This window comes from Ovis canadensis, chromosome 9 (assembly GCF_042477335.2).
Source record: "Ovis canadensis isolate MfBH-ARS-UI-01 breed Bighorn chromosome 9, ARS-UI_OviCan_v2, whole genome shotgun sequence".
Taxonomy (NCBI): Eukaryota; Metazoa; Chordata; class Mammalia; order Artiodactyla; family Bovidae; genus Ovis; species Ovis canadensis.
The window spans coordinates 27,028,661-27,053,971 of record NC_091253.1 but is presented as its reverse complement, the minus strand read 5'-3'; positions in this window follow the sequence as shown (position 1 = coordinate 27,053,971).

The following is a 25,311-nucleotide window of genomic DNA, read 5'->3' as shown; positions in this document are numbered from 1 at the left end:
TCATAGCTTTCCTTCCAAGGAGCAAGCATCTTAATTTCAGCACTGCAGTCACTGTCTGCATGATTTTGGAGCCCCAAAAAATAAAATCTGACAGTTTCCACTTTTTCCCTTTATATTTGCTATGAAGTAATGGGACCAGATATCATGATCCCAGTTTCTTGAATGTTGAGTTTTAAGCCAGATTTTTCACTCCTCTTTCACCTTCATCAAGAGGCTCTTTAGCTCCTCCTTGCTTTCTCCCATTAGAGTGGTATCTGCATATCTGAAGTTATTTTTCCCGGCAACCTTGATTCCAGCTTGTGAGTCATCCAGCCTAGTATTTCACATGGCATTCTCTACATATAGGGCCTCCCTTGTGGCTCAGCTGGTAAAGAATCCACCTGCAATGTGGGAGACCTGGGTTGGATCCCTGGGTTTGGAAGATCCCCTGGAGAAGGGAAAGGCTACCCACTCTAGTATTCTGACCTGGAGAATTCCAAGGACTTGTATAGTCCATGGGGTTGCAAAGAGTCAGACATGACTGAGTGACTTTCACTTCCCTCTATAGTATTAGTAAAGTATTAGTCGCTCAGTCATGTCCAACTTTTTGAGACCCCATGGACTGTAGCCTGCCAGGCTCCTCTGTCCATGGAATTCTCTAGGCAAAAATACTGGAGTGAGTTGCCATTTCCTCCTCCAGGGGACCTTCCCAACTGTACATAAAGGAGACTCTATTAATGTGCATTAGAGGATACCCCAGGTTAACTTGTTATAGAAAACTGTCTTTTGAGTCTTTAAATTCTATACCAATTCTATACCTCTGGTTGGCTGATGTTTGTTTCTTCATTTAGGTTTTAAGGTGACTGACCTGGGGCTATTTGTTTCCATCAACCTCACTGTGAATCTAAGGGCACAGTTGAAATGTCTATTTTTCTTGCTATTCTCAGAAGAGATTGCTGCAGATCTACTCCATGATTCTCATTCTTTTCAGCTTATAATACAGATAGCTTATTTTTTTGCAACCTATGTCTTATAATAAAGCAATGCTGAAAAATTGAAGAAAGTTCAGTTGCCATATAGGCTACGAAAATGATTTGCTAGTGGTGATTTTTAAGCTTGATTCTAAATAGATTTATGAAGAATGGCACTTGGAAGACATGGTTCAAATTTTGCTATTTAAGGTATCTTGAAATTATAGGCTCACTCTCCCTAAAACTTCAAAAAGCATAGAGCTTAGGCTCTTAAGGGTATAGCAGTGATAAAAGCTTTCATAGTCCTTTCTAAAAAGCAACACTTTATAGTTTTCTCTCTCAAATGGTTCTCTAATATACTTGTAGAAGGAAGGCAACAGAAAACCAAGAATAAAAGTAGCTGAGCTCTCCACAATTGGGCTTCCTGCTTACTTTCCCTGCTCAAAGAAAAGAGGAGAAACCATCTTGCAATAGAGGCTTCACAGACAAACAAGATGACAAAATACAGGCTTGTTGTACTCCTTTCCCAGTTTTGAGCCAGTTAGTTCCATGTAGGGTTCTAACACTTGCTTCTTGACCTTTTTATAGGTTTCTCAGACAGGTAAGGTGGTCTTGTACTTCCATCTCTAAGAACCTTCCAGTTGTGATCCACACAAAGCTTTAGCATAGTCAATGAAGCAGTAGTGATGTTTTTCTGGAATTCCCTTGCTTTCTCTGATCCGATTGTTGGCAATTTGATCTGATTCCTCTGCCTCTTCTAAACCCAATTTGTATATCTGGAAGTTCTTGGTTCATGTACCATTGAGGCCTAAAAGATTTTGAGCATAACCTTGCTAGCATTCAAATTGAGCACAACTGTGTAGGGAAACAGTGGAAACTGTGTCAGACTTTATTTTTTTGGGCTCCAGAATCACTGCAGATGGTGATTGCAGCCATGAAATTAAAAGACGCTTACTCCTTGGAAGAAAAGTTATGACCAACCTAGACAGCATATTCGAAAGCAGAGACATTACTTTGCCAACAAAGGTCCATCTAGTCAAGGCTATGGTTTTTCCTGTGGTCGTGTATGGATGTGAGAATTGGACTGTGGAGAAGGCTGAGTGCCGAAGAATTGATGCTTTTGAACTGTGGTGTTGGAGAAGACTCTTGAGAGTCCCTTGGACTGCAAGGAGATGCAACCAGTCCATTCTGAAGGAGATCAGCCCTGGGATTTCTTTGGAGGGAGTGATGCTGAAGCTGAAACTCCAGTACTCTGGCCACCTCATGCGAAGAGTTGACTCATTGGAAAAGACTCTGATGCTGGGAGGGATTGGGGGTGGGAGGAATAAGGGGACGATTGAGGATGAGAAGGCTGGATGGCATCACTGTCTCAATGGACATGAGTCTGAGTGAACTCCAGGAGTTGATGGACAGGGAGGCCTGGCGTGTTGCGATTCATGGGGTCACAAAGAGTTGGACACAACTGAGCGACTGAACTGTGCAGTAGTTTGAGCATTCTTTGGCATTGCCCTTCTTTGGGATTGGAATGAAAACTGATCTTTTCCAGTCCTGTGGCCACTGCTGGGTTTTCCAAATCTGACGAATTGAGTCAGCACTTTAACAGCATCATCTAGGATTTTTTAAATCACCAAGCTGAAATTTCATCACTTCTAGCTTTGGTACTAATGCTTCCTAGTGCCTCATTTTTAGGGCTCATTCTGGTTTGTGGTCACCCACTCCAGTCTTCTTGCCTGGAGAATCCCAGGGACGGGGGAGCCTGGTGGGCTGCTGTCTCTGGGGTCACACACAGTTGGACATGACTGAAGCGACTTAGCAGCAGCTGGTTTGTGGTCAGATCTTAAAGGCTCAGGGCTTGTGTGGGGCCAGCTCTCCCCACCACTCTGGTGTGCTTCTTCCTGATGGGCAGGATGAGGGCAGGGGGCAAAGAGGTCCTCTCTTGACTGCATGGGGACCAGGATGAGGGAACCTCAGGTGACTTGAGGGAGAACCTTTAGGGAGGGATGGGATGAATGAGTCACCACACCTGCTCAGTGGAAATGTGCACTGCCTGCTCTTCTGAGCAAGGGGGCATGGGGAGGATGCTTGGCAAGCTGAAACAAGAGGTATTGGGCTAAGTTCTAGTAATGTGAAAAGACCAGTGGTGACATCCCGTTGTCCAGGACAGGTCTTTTTAGACTTAAGCCTTTAGCATTAGTTTCCTCCGTGCTGAGTTTTGGTGAGCTACCCATCCTCAGGTCTGACCAGACCTTCCCCGCAAAACCCCTTGGCTTCTACCTGCTCAGCCTCTACTGGCTCACAGTGCTGCTTCTCCAGGCTGCAGAGCTCAGGTCAGTGGAGAGCCCAGATGTACACTCCATTACAGTCCTGTGCCCCAAACGTGTTAGGCTAAGGAAGCCGAGCACTTGAGCTCCTGGGTCCCCAGTGAGATGAAGACGCTGTGGACACAACTTCTGTCATTAACATGATCCTCTTACAAAGCCACATAGATATTAAACACCTGTTACGTCTCATGGCCGATCTGCCCCTCACCACAGTTGTGTTGTAGTAGAATACACCAGATGGAACTTCTCACCTTGCCTGTGTCAGAGGTTCTGGCCATGTGACCAGTCACTGACTAGACACAGAGGTCAAGACTGGGTTTAGCAGCCTCTCTCCTCCAGGTACCTAAGGTGGGAGAGCCTTGGGTGTCTTTTCTCCATCTAGGCTCAGATTCCTACATTAGGAAGGTAAATTAGCAGTGTGCTAGGAAGAACCCAGGTTCCTGTCTGAGGGCCTGCATTTATTGCCCTTCTGATGACTTAGAGATAGCTGCAGCCTTTCACTGGGTCTCCTGAAGGGTCTTTTGCTGCACTTTCCTTGGACACGAAGTCCTGCATCACTGTTCACAGAAGACCCAGGTGTGACACGTTCTACATCGTCAAGATTGAGAGGGAAAATGTGCCCAGAGTTCAAGATACCTCTTAAAAATAGGGCCTCCAGACACGGCTGCGAGTCTCCTGCACAAGCAGAAAGACTCCATGGCTCCTCACTGCTCTTCTCTGGCTGTTTCAAGGAGACCCTGTGAGCAGTGCCTCACCCGAGTAGCCAGGAGCCTTGTCACGAGAAACTGAATGTCCAGGTGTCAGGCTGTGTAGTAGACTTCTCAGGAACTTGGAGACATTCCTGGGCATTGAAAGCCCTGTCACTGTACCATGCTACTTACCTGCCTTCAGGGAAAAAATAATGAAAGGACCCTTCTTAGTGCCATGGACTTAGAGGGCCCCCAACTCTGTCGGCCCTTGTCACAGATCCTACATCATGACTGTCACACGAAGGCTGCAAGGGGTGAACTGCAGCCTCAGCCTCTACTAAAGGCCAAACTATGGAACTGGAAATAGGAAACATGAATGGCAGCAACGTGGTTAAGCCAGACCTTCCAGGGAGGCAAGAATCTGCACCCTCTTCTACTTGACTCTCCCAAACCCTATGCTGATAAGCTGTCGGGGCTTCTGCCATCCAAATAAATGGCCCACATCCCAGGGTCAAAACTAGTTATTTGAGGGACAATGTAGGTAGTTTGCAAAGTGAAAGCAGTTGTCTCTAGACGTACACTGATTATATCTATACTGAGCTCTGAAAAATGTCGTTTTGTTCGCCATCTGAGGAGTTTCCTCTTCTGCCTGAAATGCCTTTGGCTCCGGGGCATTTTTCAGCTACTCCTAGTGTTCTATGGAGTATTCTTTCTACTCTCATATTGCGTTCTTTTTGTTCTTACTCTGGATTAACAAAATAATTCATATGTTCATTTCTTCCCCTCTCCTCTTACCTCTTCTTCCACTGTCCAGCAGTTTATCCTATGACCACTCTAATCTGCATTCTTGGAATACTAAGGTCTAATGTACACTAGCATTTTCTCATGAGTAGGAACATAAGTCCTAGAGCACTAACTCCTTACCTCCCTACCAAACTTATGTGCTCTATTACCCTGCTCAGGCTGCCGTACAAAATACCACAAATTGGATGGCTTAAATACAAATGTATTTTCTCAGTTCTAGAGGCTAGAAGCCAAGTTCATGGCTCTGGTCAATTTGGTTTCTAGTAAGACTTTCTGGCTTGCCAATGGTCTTTGGCTCACTCTTATGACAGTCTGAGCTACCTGGTCTCCCTTATAGGGACTCTCACTTTATCAGACCAGAGATCCACCATTACAAGCTGATATAGTCCTAATATAATCCTATCACTTCCTTCAAGGCCTCTTCTCCAAATATAGCCATACTGGGAGTCAGGGTCTAGTATGAATTTTTATGGAACACGAACATCCAGTCCATAACACAAGCTATTACAGTTGTGAATTTGAATTTTCTGAGTGTTTAGATCACTAAAGACATTGGATGTGGATTTTGGAGTGTTCCACATACTGGGAACAGCGTGTGCAAATGCTCAGAGGACTCAGATGCCTGCATATACATGGGTTACCGTTCCTTATAGAGTTTCTGAAAATGAGGCAGGAAAGTTGGGGTGATGAGGGTAGGTCAAAAATAGCCCTGGGGGGGCCTCAGTCATGGGAGCCACTGAGCCAGTAAAACGTTTTAGATAACGTGCTCTAACTTCTAGAAAGCTGATTCTCTTCTAAAGCTTCTTAGAACATCCTCCCTTCCACTGTCAATCAAACCACTTCCAACTTTTTCTGACTCTTCCAGCACAAGTCACTGTGATTTTATCTTGCCTGGGTTGTAGTGATGGCTTTATCTCTCTGCTTCAACTTTGCTTCTGTGGCTTTGCCGATTTTATTTTCCTGTGTCATTCTACTTCCTGAGTGTTCCCCTCCCAGGAGACCTCAGTAACAAAACAAGCTAGAATTGCTGATTCCCCAGTGCCACAAAGTCAAAACCTTCCAGGGACATGAGCCATGAGGAGCTCTATTGGATCTGTGGGTTTTTAAATCTCCCCAGGTGAATATGATGATCTGTGATTGCAGAAATAGTGGTCTTAGACATCACAGATAAACCTGAACTAGTATAAAGCCTGGCGAGTGCATGATGAAATGTGATTGTGGTAGAACTAAGCCCCAAGGAGAAGCAGTAAGAGTCTTAAGTGACAAGCCCCAGACCTTGCTGTGGATGTGAAGGTGATTCTAACCCAGGCCTGCCTGACTATAATGTCCCTGTTCCCCTCCAAAGCCTCTCTGCCTGTTCAGGGAAAACAGCCTGTCCTCAGGAGTCCCACAGCACCTGCCCCATCCTGCTTTGCCCTGTGGGCACACAGGCACCTGAGTGCTCCCTGGGCACTCAGCTCCTAACAGGGGAGCACTTTCTTTCCTCTTCCCTGAGAACTCCACCCACACCTGGCATAGAGGACTTTCTCAGGACATGGTGATGAATTGTATTGCTTTATCAGTCTGCTCAAGGCCCAATACAGGTTGCATTTAAGATTTCTTTCCAGGAAATGTGAAAGTGCAGTCCTCTAGTAATCTTAAAGTTCTGGGTACATATTAACATGGCTATAGAATCTTATGGAAACCTACATAATGATCAGTGTACCCTTCTCTACTTTCCTGTGTAACACGAGTCACTAAAGTTTCCAAGTTCAAAATCAACATGTTGCTGAGATAGGGAAGGAAAAACCACTTAATCTTGTTGAGCCTTTGAATTGTAATTCAGATGGAGAAACTCATTACTTAAAAGTAGGAATAAAGGGGGAAATGCTTGTGAAAGCCATCTGTACAAGATAAATGTGCAAATATAACAGACAACAATGAAAAGAAGCGTCTTAAAGATGAATAAGGAAGGGACTGGAGAGCTATTCTCCCACTTTGGTCTCCTGTACTGTTTCCCATCACAGACTGGTATCACTCATTACCCGAATCTGAAACTCCATCCAACCTCTTACTTGTATGGACTGACATAAATTTTTTAACTGCTTGTGTTGTCAGTAAAATGGAAATGCTAAGGGCTAGTTTAATTTCATGGGATTATTGTGAAGATTCAATGGGAAGGTAATGCACATGTTATGGACTGAATATCTGTGTCCTCATCACCCAAACCCATGTTGAAGCTCTAACCTCAAATGTGATAGTACTAGGAGATGGAGCTTTGTGTAGGTGATGAGGTTTACATGAGGTCATGAGGATGGGGCCTCAAGATGGGATTCGTGCCCTTAGAAGAGGAAGAAGCACCATGTTGAGACAGGCTGGGACCTAGGATCCTCTGCAATGCTGTAATGCTTGCACCTAGACACTCCTCAAGCAAGAAAATACAAAAATTGTATGGGACTAAAAATCACTGCATGCATGAGCAGTTGGGACAAATTCTGGACAAAAGATATGAGGAGAACAAACAACCCAACTGCCATTTCTGAACAGCCTGGAGCAAAAGCAGGGGGTTGAACAAATTCAGGGCACTGCACATGCCCCATGCCCCCTGCACACAACATGACCTAAGGGGTGAGCAAGCCACCTAAGCAATCCCTCCTACCTAACACCTAGGCACAACCTCTGCATCAGGGGTCCCAGTGAAACCTTGCCTGAACTTTTTGTCTGGCCTCTGGTTAATTTTTATTAAGGCAGCCAAGAACCCTGGTACAGTAGGATACAGTAGGAGGAGGTCTCTGCCAGCCAGGAGCAGCTCTCACCAGAGCCCGACCACCCTGACATCTTGATCTTGGAGTGTGAGAAATTTCTTATGTAAACCATGCAGGTGGTGACATTTCATTATGGCATCCTAGACAGGCTAACACAGCAGGCAAAGTGCTTAACTCTGTTTGGGCATGTAGTAAACAATTATAATGCTAGTAACCATCCTTGTAGAAGTCATATCAATGATGGGATGTGTTATTTTGGTCTCCTTGGATCCCTACAGTTGGTTGTGGTGATGAAGTAAGTGTTCCTCAAAGCAAACTTAGCAAAAATAAAAAGTTGTGTTGAGGCTGAGGAATGTACTCCTCGCCTTTTCTTCTCATGTCCACAAATAGCTTGTTAGGGTAGCAGCTTAATCTGTGACTTATGATAAAGGCGTGCTTTATCGTACCAGCCTGAATGCTGATGTGCTAAATGGAGCTGGTAGTTGAAAAGCAGCCAGCATGCACATGGAAAAGGGAAGCCTGGAAACTCAAAGGCAGCAACTCTTAAGCCAGGAGTTCACGTGGCCTAGAGAAGGGGCATACTGGCAAACTGTTTGCATGAGAGGCTCTGCTGCTGCTGCTAAGTCACTTCAGTCATGTCCGACTCTGTGTGACCCCAGAGACAGCAGCCCATCAGGCTCCACAGTCCCTGGGATTCTCCAGGCAAGAACACTGGAGTGGGTTGCCATTTCCTACTCCAATGCATGAAAGTGAAAAGTGAAAGGGAAGTTGCTCAGTCATGTCTGACTCTTAGCGACCCCATGGACTGTAGCCTACCAGGCTCCTCCATCCATGGGATTTTCCAGGCAAGAGTACTGGAGCGGGGAGCCATTGCCCTCTCCGATGAGAGGCTCTAAGCTGCCTCATCTCTCTCTCTCCATTCTTCATGTCTTCAAATGCATTGTGTTCTGCTAGGTCAGGCTGAAGTTGGGCACTTGAACACCTGGAACCCCTGGCATAAAGCACATCCCTGTCACAAAGTGCCACAAACCTATTCATTCCAGATGCTATTGCCATCTGGAACAGGAAAAGCGAGCAGAAGAGCTAAAAACCTAAATGAAACAATTTCAACATAGGCTGCCACTGGCAAGATTCCCATGACCCTTCCTGGGTGCTCAGGGATCCCACCCTTGAAAGCCAGCATCGCTGTCAGCTCACTGGTGCACAGAAAGGTGTGTGGTCCAGATGAAACCAGCATGGGCCAAATATGTCACAGGGCCTTGCCCATGGCCAGTCAGCCACAGAGCCTCCAGCTGGAGCTTGGGTGTGTGACAAACACACTCCAATGGAGGTGGCAGCCTGGAGAAGAAGGTTTTAGACCCAGAAAAGCCTCATTCTCATACCTTGTAGGTGAAACACAATTATTGCTATATTTCCTCGAATCTGTTTCCTCACCAACAGAGCTGGATCAATAATGCCCACTTCATAGCACCCTTGGAGTCCATGAGATGATGTTGCAAAAGCCAATTTGCAGAGTATGACACTCAATATTAGGGTCCTTAATACTTATTAGCTCTATACTGTGTGTTTTCAGTTGCTAAGCTGAGTCTGACTCTTTTGCAACCCCATGGACTATAGCCCACCAGGCTTCTCTGTCCATGGGATTTCCCAGTCAAGAATACTGAAGTGGGAGGCCATGCCCTTCTCCAGGGGATCTTCCCGACCCAGGGATCATTGCAGGTGGATTCTTGACCACTGAGCCCCCCGGAAGCCTATGCTGTATAGGTAGGTTCTATTTAAAAGTGCATCTTTCGAGAAACTTAACATTTAAAGACATCTAGACTTTGAAGAACCACCTTCAGTTCTCATGTATAAATTGGGAGAAAATAATATAAACCACATCCTGAATAGATCAGTTCAGTCACTCAGTCGTGTCCAACTCTTTGCGACCCCATGAATCGCAGCACACCAAGCCTCCCTGTCCACCACCAACTCCCGGAGTTCACTCAGACTCACGTCCATCGAGTCAGTGATGCCATCCAGCCATCTCATCCTCTGTCGTCCCCTTCTCCTCCTACCCCCAATCCCTCCCAGCATCAGAGTCTTTTCCAATGAGTCAACTCTTTGCATGAGGTGGCCAAAGTACTGGAGTTTCAGCTTTAGCATCATTCCTTCCAAAGAAATCCCAGGGCTGATCTCCTTCAGAATGGACTGGTTGGATCTCCTTGCAGTCCAAGGGACTCTCAAGAGTCTTCTCCAATACCACAGTTCAAAAGCATCAATTCTTCGGTGCTCAGCTTTCTTCACAGTCCAACTCTCACATCCATACATGACCACAGGAAAAACCATAGCCTTGACTAGATGGACCTTTGCTGGCAAAGTAATGTCTCTGCTTTTGAATATACCATCTAGGTTGGTCATAACTTTCCTTCCAAGGAGTAAGCGTCTTTTAATTTCATGGCTGCAGTCACCATCTGCAGTGATTTCAGAGCCCCAAAAAATAAAGTCTAACACTGTTTCCACTGTTTCCCCATCTATTTCCCATGAAGTGAATAGTTATAAGGAGGCAAAAAAAAAATTTATAAAGATCAAAGACCTTTGACATATAACCTAACCCAGTATAGTTAGTGTTATTATGAGACACCAGAGACTTCACTTCTGCTGTCTTACGAGAGGACACAGTGAAAAGGCTGGGTGTCTGTAAGCCAGGCAGAGTGCCTTCACCAAGAACCAAATCAGCTGGTGACTTAGCCTCCAGGTTGTTTAAGCAACCTTGTCTATGCCATCTTGTTATAGCAGACTACGAAACATAAAGATATTTCAATTAAATGGTGTAAATACACAAACTAAAAGAAATTTCCAGTGGATTTAAGGAAAGGTCTACATAATTTGTCTACAAGAAGCAAACTTCTTAAGGACACTAAATGGTTAAAAGTAAAGGGATGAAGAAAGACCATGTTAAAACTACCCAAAAGAAAATTATCTGTATTTCAGACAAAGCAGATTTTAGAACAAGAAAAATTTAGTAGGAATAGAAGGGGCATTACACAATGATAAAGGATTAATTTTTCAAGAAGTCATAACAATTTTAAATGTATTTGCCTAATGAGAACATGGGAATTCCTCAAACAGGGAGCTGAATGGAAAAGTTAAAAACCAATAACTTGAAAGTCAGCCTGAACAGCGCTGTCAATCAACTTGATCTAATTAACCTGTATGGAATATTTCAACAGAATACACCTCCTTCAGGCCTGCATGATACAGTCACCAGAATAGATCACATTCGGGGTTTAGAATGCACCTTAAGTTTAAAAGAACAAACCATAAAATGTTCTCACACTGTAAGATTAAACTAGACATAACAGATACATGGAGAATCTTAAAACATATCCAAACAACATACTTGTAAACACTTTTCAAAGAAAGTATCAAGATTAAAGTTTTGAACTAAATCCTACATTCTACTTCTAGGGTGAAGCAAAAGCTGTGCTTAGAGGAAAACTTGTAGACGAAATAAATGTATTAGGAAAGATTAAAGGTCTACAGTCAATAACCTGAACTAGAGGAAAAAGATCAAATTAAGCCTAAAACAATAGAGACAAAAATAAATGAATTGAAATCAGGAAAACAGGTTCTTTGTAAAGATCAACAAAAGTGAACTTCCAGCCAGGCTAATGGAGAACAAAGTATCAGTGACAGATGAAACAGGGCTCTTATCACTGCTGAACTCAGAGACATTAAAGGACTAATATAAGAGCATGACTGTGGAAATGCGAGGCCCACCATGTTGATGATTTAGATGAAGCTGACCAAACTCTTTGAAACAGAAACTACAAAAATTTGCAAGGGAAAACTGACAATCTGAGCAGCCCTATATCAGAGAACCAATCATTAAAACTCAAATGTACCAGGCCCAGATTGCTCTCAATTCTAGTAAACATTTAAGGAAGAAGTAGCACTGACTCGCCAATCTATTCCAGAAACTAAAAGCAGAGGTAACAACTCACGATAAAAGATTAGAATTACTGGTCAGACAATACCAAAACCAGACAGGCAGAATAGATGAAGCTCTGGATATATGGTATAATAACAATTCTGAATCATATGGAATGGTGAAAATACAGTGCTTTAAATTTCTTTTTGGACATTTTACAAAGGCATGAAAGACTAAACCTTTTAATATTTGAGTTTAGGAAAAAGGAGTTTGGGCGACCTCCCCCCGCCCACCCCACCCCCCCACCCTGGCACCACCCCAGGATCAAATTCAGTTCAGAATGTGATGAAAAAATAGAAGAATGAACTTCACTAAAAGGGGGTAGGGGAATGAAATCCCAAACTTTAGCCTTGCAGACTCCACTCTTAAGACAAAAGCAAATGTACATACACACTGTGCTCTAGTTAGCAGAAGTTTGCCATGAGTTGTACATGTTAACCAACTAGGGTCAGTTTCACTGTGACCAGACTGGGTAATGCTAACAATGTTCAAGGAATACGTTATTTATCAAAGGAGCTTCAAGACATGACTCAAGTGTACTTACTATGGGGAACCAGGAGAAATATACCTGAGAAGAAATCTTCAGGATCCTCGACAAGAAAAAGATGGATGAGTAACACAGGCATTCTCCTTGGTTTGGGATTTAATGCCTTGGCAAGGATCCTTGAGACAGTTCTATGTGCAATAGGAAAGATGACGCGGGGAGAAGGTCTCAATGGGATGCTGGAACTCTGTCCCCAGGAAGGAAGGCTCAGGCAAGAAGACATACTAGGAAGGATCCATGATATGAGACCAGAAAGCCCCATCAACCGACAGCATTCTCTGGGCGTTCTCGAGAACAGGTTTCAGTTCAGTGTACTGGGGGAAGGTGCTGCCATTGAGCCATACTGTCAGGTCTCAAAGGAGGGTGATGTTTGGAAATGCTGGGCCCCCTGGTGTTGTTGAGATGACAGGATTACAGAGGAGCACAGGCCACGGAGGGGCCGTGACCAACCAGCAAAATCAAGGATCACATGACTGACTAGATGCAAGACCACAACAACACCCAAGGGCCTTTACCCAGAGGAATCTAGTGGGCCACACAGTTCATAAGGGCAAGATGAGTAGGCTCCTGATGAAGGGATTTTGTATCTATAAATGTGACACAGGAGAGGCCGCCAGCAAAATAATCTTATGTGTATATATGCGAAAATACATATAAATGCACATATAAGCATTTAGAGATAGGGAGAGTAAGCAGAGGCTACTGGAAAGTCTTGATCCCTCAGTTTTCAGAACTGAGCCAGTTCTGTCTGAGGACATACAAATTGAAAGAAAAGGTTCCTTTGGAATAGATCTAGCAACGTGTAAACACCTGGCATTAAATCACTATAGGTGATCACAGATTTTATTTTTCAGTTCCTGCTCAAAGGATCCTATGGTGTTCTCAAATAACTAGACAGTAGGGATGTGAGAGTGAACTGAAATGATTCTAAGAGTCCCGAAGTCCCCCATGAGAGTAAGGACTTCTGAAGGTCAAATTATAAATGGATCTGACCCAGCTCTGACCAGTAGAGCTCAGGATGGTCCACAGGCCCATCTGTTACATCCCCAGTTTCCAAGTGCCCCATCAGGATGGACCCAGCAACTGGCCAAATGCTCTCTAGGTCCTTGACCAGTGGGGTAGGGAGCCGCAATGGCAGGAAAGGCCCAATGGACCCCAACCCCAGCTGGGGCTCCTGTGGAATGAAAGAGGTGGATGGTGCCCTTGAGTTGGAGTTGTTGGGCCCACCATATAGCCCTAGACTGACCCCTTCAAAAGCCAAGAGGGTCGCTGTGTAGGATGGTGGACATCCTCACTGTGCCCCAGGGCTGCTCTGATTGGAGCACAGGTGGCTAAAAATGCCCGGCAGTTCACATCTCCCCACGGTGACCGCAGCCAGTGACTCACCTGTCCCCAAAGGGTTTTTTTTGTTTGTTTGTTTTGTTTTTTTGTCTCTGATGGGAAAGGAATGAGTCCAGTACACATTGAGCTCACTTGATTCTGAAAAGGAACCACAAGACCTCTTCTTTAGAAATAAAGAGATAAGGAAATTGAGGTGTAGAGAAGCCAAGAAACTTCATGTCCAAAGTCTCATTGCTAGTAAGTTTTGAGGTCAGAATCTTTTTTCTTCAGTATTTTTATTCCTATTACCTAGAGACAAGCAAGCACCATGAAAATCCGTGGAGGTAATCTCTTAACACTGCACAAGTAGTGGGCAGCCCAGGATTGGGAACCGTGCCTCCCACCCCATCCAGGTAGAGTTAACCCAAGTCCTATGTCCTTGTCCATCCACTGGGCAGCCTGCCCTAGATCACCTGGACCTCCTGTACTTCAGCCTTCTCACCCTGTAGAAATAGAGGGGAATTTGGCTGAGCTATTAGGTACCTGTTTTCCTCTATTTCATGACCCTGAAGATTTTTCCCTTCTCTCAAGGGTTAACAGGGGCATTTCTAATACCAATTTGAATAATTCTCCCAGGAAAATAAGCCCCACTTACCCAACACTCCCTTCTCTGCCTATTATTTATGATGTATTGATTTGTTTCCTAAGTAGCAAGGGTGTGAAACAAATGAGGGAAGGTGGTTAGATTGTATTTAAACACACTTGCAAAATACACACATCTGCAGGCACACAGCAGTAACAAGACAGTAACAGCAGTAACAAGACATCTAGCTTCAACTGACACCTTCGCATTCACCACCACCTTCCCCTGTCAGTTAATGAATGGGATACATCATAATCCGGATACAAGTTTGCAGACATACAATGAGTCTTCAGGTTTTAAGAGCTGTTTTAAAAATAGTAACATAAAGCAGCAAAGGAAACCTAGGAGAGAGAGGCCTTGCTTCCTGGAGATGAGTTGCAAAAAAGGGAGTTTAGGAGGATAATGCCATTCTGTCTGCATTCTTGAGCTGGGTTTCTCAGCAGGTACAAGCAATATTTCTTTGTAATGCATACTCTGTCTCCTTCCAAAAGTGTCAGAAGCAGATTTTCCTTTATTTTCAGGATGTGCTGGGACTAGTCTGAGTCAGGCAGTGACCTTCACTTGAGCTCTGCTGTGTCACGCCGAGTAGAAGGGATGCGCCTCTGTCTTAGTTGAGTTGGATTCCTCCTGCTGAGTTCCCGTCCATCTTCCAACTTATCTTCTATCGATGGTGTTGAAAGTCTCCTAAAGTGCTGTGAGCCTGGGTGAAAATCATTCTTTATCACACACAGGTCTGCCTTTCACCACCCATTTCCATTATGATACTGAGCATGATATTATCTTACCACCCCTGTTCCCTTGAAAATCAAGATTATCTAGAAATTCCAGAATGCTTACAAATATGGGTTCTCATTGTCAACCCATTGGCATAGTCCTTTATAGAGTGCAAACAATTTTTACATGCAATTATCTTAGTTGAGGTTCAGAACTTTAGGTAGCTAACTCATAAACTGATCTCTTAATGAAATGTGCTCAAAACATAAGCGGCATTAACATGTTCTTGTTCACTAAGGAATGAGTAGGGTTTGAGAGTTAACGTCCTGGTTGATCACTTTTCAAACCCTCATCAAGCAGGAGATGGAGGAGGAGCAGGAGAGAATGAGCCACAATTTCCTCATTTGTAGTATGAGGGTTAAAGAGGATTGCCTACATGGTAGGTTGTGTGGATCAAAGGAAATAACTCATGAGTCAGATTTATGATCTGTAAAATCAACACAATTAATGCTTATTAGCTACCAGTCAACCATTCGCTCAAAATGCAAAAAATAACCGGAGGGAGGGATACAACCCAGTAGAGCCAGAGCTGGTTTTCCATTGCAGGTCTCACCTACTCACTGAACAATTTGAGTTGTTTTTCCCCACCTTAGAGGAGAATTACGCGCATCTCAGAAGTTACTTGTAAAAACATAGTTATAACTACAGTAAACCACTTATGGAGTCCACAGTGTGACCTGTAAGTTATGACAGGCACTCACTTATGTGATATACACTCCAGGAATATTAGAGGCTATTACAGTTTGAAACAGAAGCAGACAGTGTAGTATGTGGAACCCTTGCAAGGGTGGCTGAGAACTGACCCCTCGCCTTCAACTGAGGGCATTATAAACCCTCAAGCTGCTGCCTGATCCATAGGCAGCTGAGAGCTGGTGAAGGTTGAATTTGACTACAGGGAAGGGAGGGCCATTGTATTCTTCATCAGACATTCCGATGGGCCTGTCTACATGCAAGGAGCTTAAAGGGTGGAATGAAATATCCCTCCCCACCGTGGCATCTGATCTCAAACCTGTAACAGATAGGTTAGGAACAGATAGGAAGGTGCCCCTTCCTCTCTCCATCCTAGACAATACCACCCTCACCTAGCACCTCTGCTGGATACAGACTCTTATCCCTGGGGGCTTGAACCAGTTTGCTGTATGTACCCATTTACCATCACAGTTGGGCAGAGGCGCTCCAAGAAGTATCCGGATGGATGATTCAAGTCCTGACCATATTCCTTCCTGCCCTTCTTACATCAGAGCGGCCCCCATCTCCTGATCAAGACTAATGACTCCTCCTCACGTGCTGACAGCTCTTGTCTGCTGGTCTCTGATCACAAGTAGCCTAAAGTTCCTAAAGGAAGCTAGAGCTTATGGTTCAATCTCTATTGTCCCCTGGTGAAATGATTCCCCCCAGGGGACCAGGACACCTCATCCTGCACAGTCCAGAGTTATGGGACTCAGTAAACACAAATTGGCCATTGTGAGTCTTTTGGGTAGATGTTGAGTGAGACCCCACTGCCTTATGCCCCTTTATTCCCAGACCTATATATTGTTCCTCCTGGGGACAGAGACTTAGAGTCTGACTCAGTACACCTACTGCATCCTGGGGGCTGGCCCCAGATTCTCACAGGATTACCTCTCAGCTGGGGCTGCAGCTATGCCTGCAGCCGGCCACTTCACGCTTTAGGAAGGCAAGTGGCACCTGGGTGTCAGTCTGTCACATGACTGGCACTGTTTATGCCCACTGGTCCTCCCCTTTGTAAAACGGGTACCCTGCTTTCATGATATGTTAAGTAGGACCCCAGGCCAGTGGATCAAACATTCAGTCAGTAAGGACTTGGTGAGGACGCTGGCTAAAATCCAGAGGAAAGATGAACCCGAAGACCTGCTCCTATCAGCAGGAGTCCTCCTCCCTCAGCGGTAGAGGGATCCCAGGAGTCTGCTCACCTCCGAGTTGGTCCCCTAGAATGACGGTGCCAGGCCAGGGCCTTGACGGCTGTGGCCAGCACAGCAGGTAGGGATCGGAAGTAGCTGATGCACAGTTTGAGAAAAAGAAACTAGAGACAGAAGTAAAGTTTTAAAGATGGGGCCAGGGGACTCAAGACCTCTTGGGTCAAGAGCCCTGTTCCTTGGAGCCACATCACTTTTCTTTAGTGTCTTGGCACGCAGAAAGGATCTGTTGTGCTATGATGAAGTCAGCCTCCTGTGTCCCTGGTCACGTCTCCCGTTTTATTGATTAAATTATCTTTGTTGTTTTCTTGTACAAGGGCTATCACCTAGCTGGAGGTCATAGACCCACATATGCCTTGGGAAAACGTCTTGGTGTATGCACAAGCAGCGTTCTGAACTTGCGCTGACCTGGCGTTCCAAGGTCCACACTGTGTTTTTCCTTAGCTTAGCAGGGTGTGATGACGCCAACTGATCAACCCAATGTACTTTTATTGGGGCTATGCTGTATTGCTATATTTTGCCTTTATTCTTTTCCCATGGTGATTCTCTCATGGCTTAGCAGGAGCAACAGGAGGCTATTAACCCCTGCCCTTGACTTTGGTCCTTGCCAGAGATTCACAGTCATTAAATCAGCCTCGGTAAGCGACAGCCCATGCTGTTTGGCCAGTGCCCGTCTCCTTGGTCACTTAGTTCATGAGCTGTTTGTGTCGGCAATGGGGAGGCCGAAGACAGGGAGTAGCTTAGGTCAATTGGCCAAGTCTTTCCTCCACCAACTCAAAGGCTAATCTCTTGGCCCGAGTCAGGAAACCTGAGCACTCCACTCCAGTTTGGTCAGTCCCTGGCTTCACCGTCTTGGCACCCCACTTCCTCTTTGCAGAGCAAGGGAGCTGGGCTGTGAGATCGCTGCGGTGTCACCAGTTCTAACGTCCTGTGATTGATGGGAAGCTCTGTGTGTCTGTGCAGTAAGTTCAAATGAACTCCTGTGCCTTGAGCACCTGCCAGCTGCCAGCTCCTAAATGAGCAGTGTGCATGCGTTATTCAATGCCTACAGCAAGCTCCTGAAGACTAGGTCTTATCTTACAGAAACAGGAAGCTGACAGAATTGGGACGGTTGGTCCTGGCTCTGCCTCTTCCTGACCGTGTGGACTTGAACCTACTTCTTAACCCTTCTGAGCCTCAGAGTGCAGGCCATGGAGTGACGGAGCTGGTGCTGTCCACCAGCAAGTCTTCGACTCCATCAGTAGAGGGAGCTCATATGTTACTTGGAGCAATAAACGTGGGTACCTGCATGCAAGCTGCACATCTCTGCATTTCTTCCATGTTTCCGAATTTGGAAAGCATCCTATGATCTATTAGGCGAGCATTCGGTGTGTGTATGAGCGAGAGTCCTGCCTGTCTGTGAGCATCAGGGGTTCGGGGGTCTGTGTGTCTGTCTTCATCTACCTCACCACGTACAAGCTCACGTTGATGAAACTCATAGGAAACTGACAACCACCAGCAGGTTAGAAATGAAGACAGGCCTTCCAGCTTCCCCAGTGTAGGGGAAGAAATCTTCCTTCTACCCTCTTGTCAGCTTAATTCTTAGAACCTAAGACAGAGGCAATGGCACCCCACTCCAGTACTCTTGCCTGGAAAATCCCATGGATGGAGGAGCCTGGTAGGCTGCAGTCCATGGGGTCGCTAAGGGTCAGACAGGGCTAAGCGACTTCACTTTCAATTTTCACTTTTCACTTTTATGCATTGGAGAAGGAACTGGCAACCCACTCCAGTGTTCTTGCCTGGAGAATCCAGGGACGGGGGAGCCTGGTGGGCTGCCGTCTATGGGGTCTCGAAGAGTTGGGCATGACTGAGCGACTTAGCAGCAGCAGCAAGACAGAGTAACAGGAGAAAAACATACCAATTTAATATCTTTAATACTTACACGGGAGTCTTCAGAAGGAAAATGAAGACCTGAAGAAGTTGCCGGTCCTAAAACACTTTCACATCTTTTCATCCACAATGATTGTGGGGATGTGAGGAGACTAAGGGGCTTGGTCTAAGGGCAGTAAACTGTAGGCCAGCAAGTGGGAAATTGATGGGGAAAGAATGGGAGAGAGGGTTATCTGAGTAGGTTGGCCCCCACGGGTTCACTTTGGGGTTGTCACTGTCTTCAGTGATAAGCATGTCCTTCCCCACCTGCAGTCGTGTGACCTTTTGTCGGGAAAATTTTATGACCTGCTTTAAGGGCAGAAATGGATAGGGCAGCAGTCCTTCCTACATCTGTTTCTCAAGTACTTTCAGCTCAAAATAATCTTCCAGGGTGGGACACGTTGGGGTGGCATGCTCTGAACCCCTCAGCAGGAACTGGCTGCTTGTCCTCGTGCTAACCCAGGCTTTATAGCACAGGAAGGACGCCCTCTCCTCTATTTGAGGTCTCCCATCCAGCTTCAATCATCGAGGCTACGTCTCTTTACCTTCATCTATCTTTGTGTTCTGTTCCAGCTATTTCTCTCCCATGAACAACAGACTTCCACAGACCCCACTGCCTGCAAGAGAAAGCGTATACCTTCCACTCTCGCTCACTCCACCACCATTAATGCGGTGCCCTCTGTCAGTCACACACATCCTGCCTCCCTATTTGGCCATGTCTGAGTCCATTTAAATGTCAGCCAGCCAATAGATGTGGGCAGCACAGAGCCAGGAGAAGAGCTGGAGTGGGACAGACTAACCTTGCTCCAAACTCTATCCTGTTCCATCTGTACTCCATGGTGGTCTTGAACACTGCTAACATCTGAGCTATTTTTACACACAAAATGGGAGTTGTGTATGCAGCAAGTTGAGTTGTTTTTTTTTTTGGGGGGGGGGGTCAGAATTTATAAGCTATCATAGGAAAAGTGCCAGATAAGTAGCAGATAAAATGCATGGTATGTGTGTTATAGATATTTTTACCTGTCAGGTTGGCAAAGTATTGTTCAATTTTTATTGGAATATAGTTTTACAATGTTGTGTTGGTTTCTGCTGTTGTATATATAACTCAGTTCAACTGCTCTCATGAAGATGGTCTGGACCTCCTATTCCACCCCTCATCTCATCCAGAAATAATCTCTCTTAAAGCTGAATAACTTTATCAGCTCTTCCCCCAGGTCTCAGCTCTCTCTGCTCTGCACTTGGCATGTCTTTTCTACTGGACTGTGAGCACAGCCCTCGTCTGATTCAATTTTATATTCTCCAGAGGGCTTGGCAGACAGGAAAGGCTCAATGAACACTCAAGAAGATGAACAAATAAATGGATTGCTTTGGATGATTCCATTATGACTATGAGATTGGCATTCCATAAGCGTAGCTCGAGCGACAACTCTGCTCCAAGTTCCATGAAATTCCCTGGGGCTACAATAATGATTCAGATGACTCAATCAGCAAGCCCACACAGACCTGATTACAATCCCACAAAACAAGAAATCTGTGTGCTTTCCAGGTGGTCTAAGGATGAACCCAAAGGGTGTTGTTGTTTTTTTTTCTTCTAGTATTTCTTACTTAAGATCCCCTTGATTGCCACTGTAAAATCTATGTCCAGGACCAACACACTCCAGATAATGGCATGGCATCATGAGAAAAGCTTTGGTAGTCTCAGCTGAAATTGTAAAACAAGCCAATTTATAAAAGCAATTTTTCCTTGAATAGGTAGCCAGTTTCACAACTCGGCATTTGAGAGCTCAAGTTGTCAATCTCTTGGTTCTTGAGATGTGAATTCTGTTGCTAAAGAGAGAGAAACCTTGCTAGATTCTCCCCACTGTTTATGATGGTAGATTCTGGCAAGTATTTAATAAATGGATAAGTGAACCTGTCTCTTCAGCACCAGCCCCTCATCCAGGAAAAGTTTGTTTAATTAACACTTAATTGAATTAAGACTCATCTGAAATCCCTGCCAAGACTCAGGATTGTTCTTTGGATGTGATGCCTCTTTTGATCAGATGATATAAGGCAGTTAGAACCAGTGTGGGAAAGACGAGAGGGTCCCCACCAGTCGGATGGATCGTGATTACAGTCCCTTCAAACCTGACTGCTGCTTGAACATTTATGAAGCATCCACCAGGCGCCATCTGTTTTCATTTAGTTAATCCTCAGAACCTCTCAGAGGTGTGGTTTCCTCCCTAACTCTGAGGTGGGAGACTAGACGTTAAGTATGTTTGAACAACCTAAGATCTAGTAAGTGGCCAAGTCAAGGTAGGAGTCTAGGTTCTGTCTTGAAAGCCAATGCTCTTAGCATTTTACTGGAACTTTCTACCAAGTATAGGAAGGAAAGAGCAGTCTATAGCTGTCATCTCCTTTGGGATTTTCTTGAGCTGCTGCTGCTAAGTCTCTTCAGTTGTGTCCGACTCTGTGAGAACCCATAGACGGCAGCCCACCAGGCTCCCCCTTCCCTGGGATTCTCCAGGCAAGAACACTGGAGTGGGTTGCCATTTCCGTCTCCAATGCAAGAAAGTGAAAGGTGAAAGTGACGCCGCTCAGTCCTGTCCGACTCTTAGCGACCCCATGGACTGCAGCCCACCAGGCTCCTCCGTCCATGGGATTTTCCAGGCAAGAGTACTGGAGTGGGGTGCCATTGCCTTCTCTGTTTCTTGAGCTGCTAAAACTCAAATGGTGTCACATTAGAGGCCTCAGCTCTAATCTCGGCAGTTCTGGTTCCTTCTCCTTGATGTGTGGGTCTGGTTCCAGGACATTAAACATCACAGACGTGCTAACCATTCAACTGTTGTCATCGTTCGGTCACTAAGTCATGTCAACTTTTTGTGCAGCATTCTAGGTTTCCTTGTCCTTCACTATCTCCTGGAGTTTGCTCAAACCCATGTCCATTGAGTTGGTGATGCCATCCAACCATGTCATCCTTTGTTGTCCCCTTTTCCTTGCTGCCCTCAATCTTTCCCAGCCCCAAGATCTCTTCCGATGAGTCAGCTTTTCACATCAGGTGGCCAAAGTATTGGAGTTTCAGCATTACTCCTTCCAATGAATATTCAGGACTGATTTCCTTTAGGACTGATTGGTTGGATCTCCTTGCTGTCCAAGGGACTCTCAAGAGTCTTCTCCAGCAGCACGGTTCAAACGCATCAGTTCTTCAGTGTTCAGCCTTCTTTACAGACCAACTCCTATCTGTGCATGACTACTGGAAAAACCATAGCTTTGAGAATTCAGAATTTGTCAGCATTGTGTCTGCTTTGCAAAACACTGTCTAGGTCTGTCACAGCTTTTCTTCTAAGGATCAAGTGTCTGTTAGCTTCATGGTGGCAGTCAGCATCTGCAGTGACTTTGGAGCCCAAGAAGAGTCTGTCACTGCTTCTGTTCTACTGGTACCTGCTAATTAACATGATGCATACTTAGCAAGGGTGTGCCACTGTGGTGGGCACTGTGCTGAACTCTGGGGACTTGATGGCCCCTACGCCCATTTGTGACCTTCCCTCTGAAGGTTGTCATTGGACCCTGAAGACAGGGCTTGCACTTCACGTGGGCTGCTTGGGACTGGGTACTGATGCTGGGCCAGGTGCACGGCAGACTCGCCCCAGGCTGAACAATTCAGCTCCAGTGACACACACCAGGCTAGGGGATGAGCCTGCACCTTTGGACAATGGCCACCATCTAACTCCTCATTCCCAGGCTTTCTCTGCCACTGGGGATGTGAATTACAGCAGAGCACCACACCCTATAGACCCTGGATCTCCGCCCTCCCCTTGCTTCTGTTACCCACCAGTTCCCTCAACCCTGCTCAACGGCTAACCACAAGGCTCAAATCCCTTCCCAATCACTTGGACCACATGTCTATGCAATCAGCCCAGACTGCCTTGTGCCTGAACCTCTGTGGGCTTCCCAGGTGGCTCAGTGGTAAAGAACCTGCCTGCCAATGCAAGAGATGTAAGAGACATGGGTTTCATCTCTGGGTTGGGAGGATATCCTGGAGGGAGAGCATGATGCCCCACTCCAGTATTCTGGCCTGGGGAATCCCATGGACAGGGGAGCCTGGCGGGCTACAGTCCAGGGGGTGGCAAAGACCTCCAGTGAGGCCTGATACCACATATAAAGGAGTTCATAGGCTTTACAGAAATCAAACAAATACATAATGGCCAGTCTCACATGCAAAGAAAACCAAATGCAAAGAAAAATGCTTTGCTTGTTAAAATGTCAGTGATTGAAGGAGAAAATGAAACTCACTGGAGTTGGGATAGAACCCTCTCCCTGTCCCTCTTTTATTATAAATGACTATTTTGGAAAGCAGTTTGGCAAATACTTCCAGAAGCAAAGAACTGCTCAGATTCTTTGACCCAATAACTCACTTCTGGGAACTGAGCCTAAGGATGTAATTTCTTGTCCAAGACACAAAAGCAACATCTATGTATGAATATATTCCCTAAGGCATTTTTAATGGAGAAAAAACTAGAAAGAGCCTTGAATAATCAATAATAGAGAAATGGGTATATAAATTTCAGTATATACACTCGGCTCTTTTAAATGAGTTAAAACTCTAAAATAACACGGGCAAAAAGCTTACACCATGATATAAGCAGGGAAAAAACAGGATAAAAGGCAGAATGATTTCATCTATGTAAATATTGAAATATGTGAGAATGTCCTAAAACCAATACAAATAATCATTGTGATGGGTCGGGGGGAGATGTTACAGGCTTTCAGGTATCTAATATGTAGCTATATCACTTTTAAATGGTAAAAACTCTTGTAATTTAGAAATATGTTTTGCAGTATGGCTGAGCTAAGGGGATAAGAGGAGATTTTTACTCCATGAGGAAACATCTGGTCGTCTCAATGACTGTCCTTCCTAGAGAAGATTGTGTAGGGGATTGGCTACACAGGAAGACCCATAAAACCTGGTTCTAAGAAAAAGTCCTGCCCAACTCCTCGTGATCAGAGTCCACTGGAAGATTGTTTCAAAGAGTAACTTCCATTGCATTTCCTTGATCAACAGAGAGAAACTATTTTTAGACCTAGATGCCTGACCTCCCGTACCTGTTTTAGTGCTTGATAAAAAAGCTAAGACATTAGACCATTCTGGAAGCAGAAAACACCCCATCACAAACCTCCTGGCATGTCTATTAGCTCAGAGTCCACAGAGCACTCTTTCTTCCATTGACCGACAAGTATCCTGGCAGAGAAAGCAATCTCTCAATGTTTAAACAGCTGGGGACACTACCACTGGGAGAAGGCAAGCGACCCATCCAAGGTCGCTCAGCTGTCAAGTGAGCAAGGAATAAGAAATGAGTCTAAGTTCAGCAAGAAATTGAGGAGTATAGGCTGTATTTTCACTTCCCCTCTGACATATTAACTGTGTTTACTAAGCTAGTGGCTTCATATCTCTTCCTCGAGTTGTTTATTAACCAGAGATCATTGAATGTATTATTTTTACCTTGGCGACCAAGTGAAGTAGATATGACTGTTGCTGGATGTTACAGCATCTTGAGTTCACTTACAATTATCATAAACGGTTATCAATGTGTGTGCTGGTGAATTTATACCATGTCTTGAGGGGAATTTACTGTTCTAAGGAAATCACATCTCAGATGGTCGAATAGCATTTCAGTCAGAAAACCCCTCCAGGTATGAGTAGTGGTAGGCTTTACCTTTGATCAATACTAAGTGGTTTTCTAGTTAACATGTTGGATATGGGAGATAGACCTTTTTAGAAATAGGTGGTATCCATGATGTATAGCCGAAGATGTTCTAAATAGTTATCCATGCTGCATAAGCCTTAAAAGACATTAGTACCCACCAGCCTGAATCCTTAAGGACCAAATTTTAGTTTGGTCCAAAATCACACTTAAGGCCCTCAAAACACAGGTTCAAGCCCTAATCTCTAGTACTCTTGAATATGACACTACTTGGAAATAGGATCTCTTCAGATGTAATCACCTTTAGAATGAGGGCCTGTAGGATTCAGTGAACTGGGGTTCAATGACCTTTGTCCTTATCAGAAAGGAACTTGGACAGAGATCGAGATACGTTGGGAAGAAACCCACATGAGACGGCCGCAGAGGTTGAGGGGAATCACACAAAAGCCAAGGCCTGGCAGCCACCACCGGCAGCGACGGAAGAGGAGTGAAACAGACCTTCTTCAGAGCCCCCAGAGGGAGCCAAGTCCCTTCTTGCCCTGACCTCCAACTCCTGTCATCCAGAGCCACAGCTCACTTTTGTTTCTGACTCACCCAGTTTGCAGTATTTTTTGTGGCAGCTTCAGGGACTAATGTGATGACCCATTTCCAGTGTGGGGTTAGAAGAATTCTCACTGTCTGAGGCTGACCAAAAGGCTAACATGGGTCTGTTCTAGGAATATCTGACTTCCAGTTAACTGATCTAATCGTGCCTTGCGTGAAACGTTAACCCAATAGAGAACGGGCCTCAGCAGCGCACTCAGGTCCAGACCGCCCACCCCACTAGAGAGCTTGGCTCTGGCTTCATGAGGGGATGGCAGCGACAGGGACCTCTAGGCTGCTTCTGTGAGCCAGTAACCAGGCAGCTCAGGGTCCAGGGCTTCTAGGGAGCTTCTGGTGTGCATCTTGTCTGCTGTCTTGGTTTCCTCAGTGATCAAGTCGAGAACTTTTGTCCATCCTAAAGGAGATCAGTCCTGGGTGTTCATT